Raw genomic sequence first — 6,869 nt, 5'->3', positions numbered from 1 at the left:
TTCATCACCAAGCAAATATCTTCTTCAATGCCCAGTTGTTTATTATTATTATTATTATTATTATTATTATTTTCGGTGCCCAGTTTAAATGCTCCCTTCTCTGGCTTGACTTATTAATGGTGGACTAATCTTTTTCTTCATGTTCTCCCTTAGCACCTTGTACCTACCTCTATTACCGAACTAATTACACTGTTATTAAAATTTGTGGGTCTGTTCCCTCCTCTGCAGTGTGAATTTATTCACACTTACTTTTATGCATTTTTTTTCTTTTTTTCTTTCCAAAGTGGAGGGTTTTTTTTTTTTTTTACCCAGAACATTAAAGGTGCTAAATAATAGTTGGGATAAAATGAAATAATATCTCTCAATACATATGTCTTGGTTGATTAAAGAATATCAGGATTGAGAAGCCCAGCAGGTGGTAGGTCAAAAAAAGAAAAAATACCGGAATGGGTAAGAGACACAGAAAGAAGTGTAGGATGTCCAGGTGAGGCAATGCTGCAGGCTGCGTTATTTGTTAGGGGTTCTTTACAAGCTGGCAATGAAAAGATAACTGTCCCTCTCTGATTCCTCATTGAACTTGGAAGGAGAAAGTCACCGAATCCTCATGTAGCTGTGGCTGGCAAGGGACCGCCGCTGCACAGTCTGTGGAAATGACTAATTCTAAAGCAAGAGCACGGCTTTCTAAATGGTTGCCTGCGTCTATCCGACAATTAAAAAGAGACAAATGTCCACCGATGGATAGATACACAAATGGTGTAGTGAAATGGTTTTCAGCTTTAACAAGGAAGGGGCCCTGTCCTGTGTGATGATATGGATGAACCTAGTGGACACCATGCAAAGTGAAGTCAGCTCTCCACAAAAAAGACCAATACTGCGTGATTCCACTTATATGAGGTACTTAGATAGTCAGACTCATAGAGACAGAAAGTAGAATGGTGGTTGCTAGAGGCTGGGGGTTAGTAACGGTACCAGAGTGTCAGTTTTGCAAGATGAAGAAGGTCTGGAGATGAGCGGTGGTGATGGTTGCACAGCAGCGTGAATGGACTTAATGCCCCTGAAACGTTGCACAGCAGCGTGAATGGACTTAATGCTCCTTAAAAATGGTTAAGATGCTAAATTCTATGTGTTTTTTACTGCAATTAAAAGTTAAAATGATTAAAAAGTGTAAGAGCATATGACCCATTGTTTTATTTGCTATAGGGGAGAATCCGGGTTTTGTGCGGCCTGAAGCTTATAGAATTTAGGGGCCTCTTTTATAGAAAAAAAAAATTACAAATAGGAAATAAGGTAAGAAAGCAGATATTTATCAGAATGAGAATAGGAAGGGATTGTGTAAGTAAGGGGTCTTGAAACTTACTTTTTCTTACTTTCAAGGAGAATCTGCTTCTGCTGATCATAAAAGCTTTAGATTTTCTCCTGCCGCTCCTGCGTGCCTTGCATGTGTGACAGCTGTGGCTGTGCTGGGGAAGGTTTCCTCGTATGTCATAGTACAATGTGGGTCACTCCTGTGCTCATCAGTGGCTATGATTAGGTTTAAGTCAGCACAATTGTCAGCTTCTTCTTTATTTTTCCTAGGCAAGCAATCGAGCTTTCTGTCCGGTGTAGGCCCATTTTATCTCTGTATCCCACCACGCTGTATAAGACTTCAGTAAGTATAGCTGGGCCAGTCTTTGTGTATAAAGTTAATAATATGAGTGCCTTTGGGTGTTTTTCTAGCAAGGTTGGTGTGCTTACACTGGTTCCTTGTCAGTCTTTTGGCTCTAGGGTCGTGACAACAAGCACAAACATAAAAACGAAAAAGAATTGTCTTGTGCTTTTCCAGTTTTTGTCTTTTCTGGAGAAAAAGCAGTACGAGTGGGCGTGGGGTGATGAACAGGCTCCATGGCGATGGTCGCAGAGGTCAAGACCTTGGGAGTCAGCTGCTTCTAAATCTGGTGGATTCATTTTCAGTTGCAAAGAATTCTTAGGAAAACGACAAACTCAAAATGCAGAAGGGGAATTCCTCCGGCAGAGTTTCTGAGAAAAAACATTCCTTCTTTTGAACAAAGTCTGAACTGTAGGACTCCCTCTTCCTCTGACTCATGTTTAATTGTAGTAGGAGAGGACTCGATGGCTGTTCTTAAAGTCATTTATTAGCTACATTCATTTTTAGGTTCTGTTTAAACCACAAGATATAAATAATGAGAAATTATTTTGAAATAAAAAGAAAAAGTCATGATGTATTTTTTATATTTAACTCGAGAAGCATGGCGTGAAGTGAAGTCAAGTGGGTCATGGGTAAAACAGCGCTTCAAATATCAGATTTCCTGAAAGACCTTCTGGTCTCAGCTACTGTGGGTTGTAGATGAGTAAATCCTTCAACTAATGAATGGCAGTGAGAAGGCCCTTAAAAAAGAAATTACTGTTTTATCTAATTATAGAAACAATCATGTATATTTTGGAGGAACATTTTTATTTACATTAAAAAAAAAAGAAAAATGTTCTGTAATTCTGTTCAGAAATCATCTCTGTAAACCTTTAGGTTAATGTTTAAGTGTATTTTCCTGCAGTATTTGATATAGGTAATAATTTTAATATAAAAACATACAATTTGAAAACTTAGAGAATATGTTAAATAGACTCTTTGCACTCAAGAATTTAACATTCAGAGTTGTGAGTATTTTTAGCAATCTGGAAGGTCCATGACATGTAGAAACACAAGTTTGCTGACAAACTGGTGGGAAGCAATGAGTCAGCTGGCGGGTGAGTCACACAGTGGCTGCCCACATCTCAATTTGGCTTTGCTGTTCTCTACAGGAGGGAAACAACTAATTGAATATTTGTGGTTACTACTGCTTAGTTCCTCCCAATACACATTCTCCCCATCATAGGTTAGACATGTTGTCATCAACTAAGAAGATATTTTTCAGTGTATTTAAGTATATTTAAATGTATTTCCTTCATAAATGACTTGGCCAATGAAGTGTAAATAGACATGTACACAACTACTGAGAAGTATTGTTTTCCCATTTCTCCTGGGTGGAATATGATTGCGATGGTTGGAGGTCAGCATCCACTTTGGACCTTCAGGATAAATGCCATAGTCATAGGCTAACTATGAGCTGGAAGGATGCTGGTTCCTGACAGTTTTGCGGAGCCACCATACCACTTTTGGGCTTCCTTTTATATGAAAGAGAAATACATTTCCATCTTATTTAAGCTAATGTAAACATTTTTTGGGGGGTGGTTCTTATATTTAGTTAAATTTGATTCTAGTGGATACAGGCTTGTTCAATGTTATTGTTTATCCAGTGTGGGAAGTTGCTGACCTGCTTGTGTAAACTCGGATGAAGCGATCTCATCGTGCAGGATAGATCCAGGAGGCATCCTGGTCTTGGCTTAATGTCTATGTCTCTTCCTGCTATGTGCTGTCCCCTGGGACTCAGGACTTATGGACCCACCAGCAAGCATAGCTCTTAAAAGCTAGGCCTTCCTCTGTGTTTCTGCAGTGGGTTGGGCTGGTGGTGGCACAAGAAGTCTCTCTAGCCTCTGGGGAAAGGCATACTGGCCAGTGAGGAGTACGGCCAAGAACAGCCAGAGGTGAGGGCATTCACAGAAGGGCTTTTCCTAAGGTAGCTGTTGTAAAGGCGTGTGTCCAGGGACACCTGAGATTCTCTGAGACCCTTTCAGAGAGTCCATGAAGTCAAAATTATTTTCATAATAATACTTCCATGTTACTTATCTTTTCCAAAAACTTTGAGAACTGCTCTTCTAGGTTTTCCTTAAAGAGAGCTTGTCTCGACCACACTGACACTCAAAATAGTTCAGAGCCGAAGCTGGAGAGTCATCACATCAGTGGGTGGTGAATGGTTCTGCCTAAAGACACTCTCCTGGGCTCTGTAATCTCCAAGGAAGATGGACCCATGGTCCCAAGGGTGGAGGAAAGTCCAGGGAGGTGGGTGTTACAGCCGAACTGTGTACCTGCCAAATTCGTATGTTGAGTTCTAACCTCTGGTACCTCAAAGTGTGATCTTATCTGGGAGATAGGTGATTTTTTTTTTTAAGCTTTTGGTTTGGCCATATTTTCTTTTTTAAAATTGAGGTATAATTGACATATATAACATTATGTTAGTTTCAGGTATACGACATAATGATTTCACATTTGAATGTATTGCAAAATTATCACCACAATAAGTAGTTAGTGTCTACCACTATACATAGTTACAGATTTTTCTTTTGTGATGAGGACTTTTAAGATCTACTCTCTTAGCAACTTTCAAACATACGGTAAATATTATTAACTGTAGTCAGCATGCTGTGACTATACATTTGAAATACTCATTTAAAAAATTTCCGTTGTTAGTTTCCCAGAGTTTGAAAAAAGTTCTGAAAAGCGAAATGGACAAAACTCTAGAGTTATTTTTGCGAGAGTAAATAGGGCCCTAAGAGGCCATCTCCACCTCCCTGATTTTATGGATAAGGTAACCAGGCGGCACGAGACTGCCCAGCTGGCCCCCGGTGGCTGTCTAGAGTACTGCTTCCTAATGAGGGAGCTGGTTAGACGCCCCTGGCTCCAGGCGCTTCACACCAATCCTTGTTTCTAAGGCCATCTAGGCCCCCCAAAAGGGTCGGGGTGTGCCTGGGGTAGGAGAGGAAGCAAAACCCTGGTGCACGGTCTTCTGTCCACCCCTCTGTCCCCTTTCCTCCCCCACCAGACTGGAAGAAGTGAGCATTTCTTTGTCATGTGCCCTCCTTCTCAGCGGGACAGTAAGCCTCCTGGCTGAGTCAGGGTGGCCGTCTGGGAGGGAGAGCGGTCCGTCTTCTAAACCGTCCTGGGCAGACGGGGGCAGCCGGGCAGCCTAGGCCTGGCTCTCTGAAGCCTACGGGGTTTCTTCCACATATGCTAAAGGGGCTCCGATGTGAGCGGTGGGACTTGGGTCTATGTTGTGCTGAAGACACGGAGGAAATCTTTCTAGCTCGAAAAGTAGATTTCAGCTGGGGAAACTCCTGTTCCCTAAGGAGAATTTGGAGACGATTGAGAGCATTTTACTGCGACCATGGCTTCAGTGTGCTACTGGCTTTTAGTGAAGTGAGGAAATGAGCATGACGGTCCCCTTGAGGAATAGTTGCCCCACTTAAAATGCCACCGATGGTGACCCCCTGAGAGGCTGAGCAGAATTTCCTAAGCTCGCGTTTTTCAGGTTCCCGCTTCTCTTGCTCTGGGTCCCTGTCTCAGTGATGTTTTCTGGGAGTGGAAGGTTTCGAGAGGGTATAGTTTAAAGAAGGGAAATGATATACAGAGGTAAAGTATTTGCAAAATCTTACCTCCTTACAAAACGAAGGCCTCAAGCTCTCTGTGATCGGTGGAAAGGAAACTGGAGCACGAGCTAGACAGCTCACCGAGGACCAGAGGGTGAGGCGAGAGTGAGGCGTGATGCCGAGCAGTCAGACGCAGGAGGAAGGAGAGCTGATGTCCCAGCCTCAGCCCATGCCCAGCTCCTCCCGGGGGAGGACTGGAGATCCAGCCCGGAAATGTCTGGGTAACTTTACAGGTGGGTGTATAACTATATGCATAGTTCTGATCAGACATGAAATTCCAACTTACAGAAAACGTTCAAGTCTTGTAACATAAAGCTGCTTTCACAGGGCAAGTTTAGCGTCAAGATTCTGAAGTTCAGAGTGGCAAAGATGATGAGGCTCCCCGGCGGAGGCCTGTCCCTGGGAGGCTGTCCCTCTGCCGGAGGCCTGTCTCCGGGAGGCTTTCCCACTGCCTGGGTGCCGTGTGGTTAGAGGCCGGAGAATCCCTGCCACGAAGCCAGCTCTCGACAACTTCCAGTTCACACAGCGGCTCTTCTTTTGCTTGTAACAAAATTAGTATGATACTAAAATTAGTACTGATAATCTTCTTGGATTATAGTTATCTGTGAACTCTCTAATATTTGTTCAACAGGTATTGCAACCCCCTTCTAGCCTGTCTTCCTTTACTACCAAGGCAGGAAAACTAAAACATTTCCTTGACTCACTTGCAGCTAGGGTTTTAGGCTCCACCTAGCCCAGCCAAATGTCTGGTTTGCCTTTTTAAATCCTAAAAGAAACTTTGACGAGATACAGTTGTACAGTTGTTACATAGCATTGTGCGTATGTCTGTGTTTAACGTTTCCCACGGTGTGGTCCAGGGCCATGCAGTTGATTTAAATCAAGTGATCCTGCAATATCACTCTCATTACCACTATTATCATCATCAATATCATCACCAAAAGTGTCGAAGTGTGTGCGATTACTATGATCGGTGTCTGCCATTGAGTCTTACTGTTCTTATTTCTGACATGTTTCTTGAATTTGATTCGTTCCATTCTCACGGGCACTCTCCTGGCTGGGAGCTCATGGTCTCTCACCTGGGTAATGCAGCATTCTTTCCACATCTAGCCTTGTCTTTGCCTTCACAACTGACTCTCCTTACAGGAATCAGAGGTCTCTCAGGCATCATAGGTGCCTTGGGTCTTAGGAGTTGTTTGTTCCTGAGCAGAGTGGGGATATAAGTGTTTCAGGTAGGAGGTATTAGACATTTTCTTTATTCAGGTATTTGTTTTTATAATCATTGGTTTGCTTAAGGGCTGGAAAAATCCCCTCTACCCCAACAAAAAACTGAACCCTATCCAGTCTTGTCGGAGGTTCTGACATATACTTGTTTATAGGAGGGACAATGGTCAACGTTTGTACGCATGTGCGCATGCACACCCATGCATGCACACACACACACTCTCACACTATGAATTGGAATTCGTTATAGGAAATCCGGCACAATGAGCCAACTTGAGATTAAGGTCTAAGCATTTGATGGAGATAATGCTTCTACCTGCATGCTGTATCTGGCTACATGTGAGTCTTGG

Source organism: Pteropus alecto, unplaced genomic scaffold (assembly GCF_000325575.1).
Source record: "Pteropus alecto unplaced genomic scaffold, ASM32557v1 scaffold50, whole genome shotgun sequence".
In the NCBI taxonomy this organism is placed as follows: domain Eukaryota; kingdom Metazoa; phylum Chordata; class Mammalia; order Chiroptera; family Pteropodidae; genus Pteropus; species Pteropus alecto.
The sequence above is the reverse complement of the archived record's forward strand: the minus strand, read 5'-3'. Positions refer to the sequence as shown.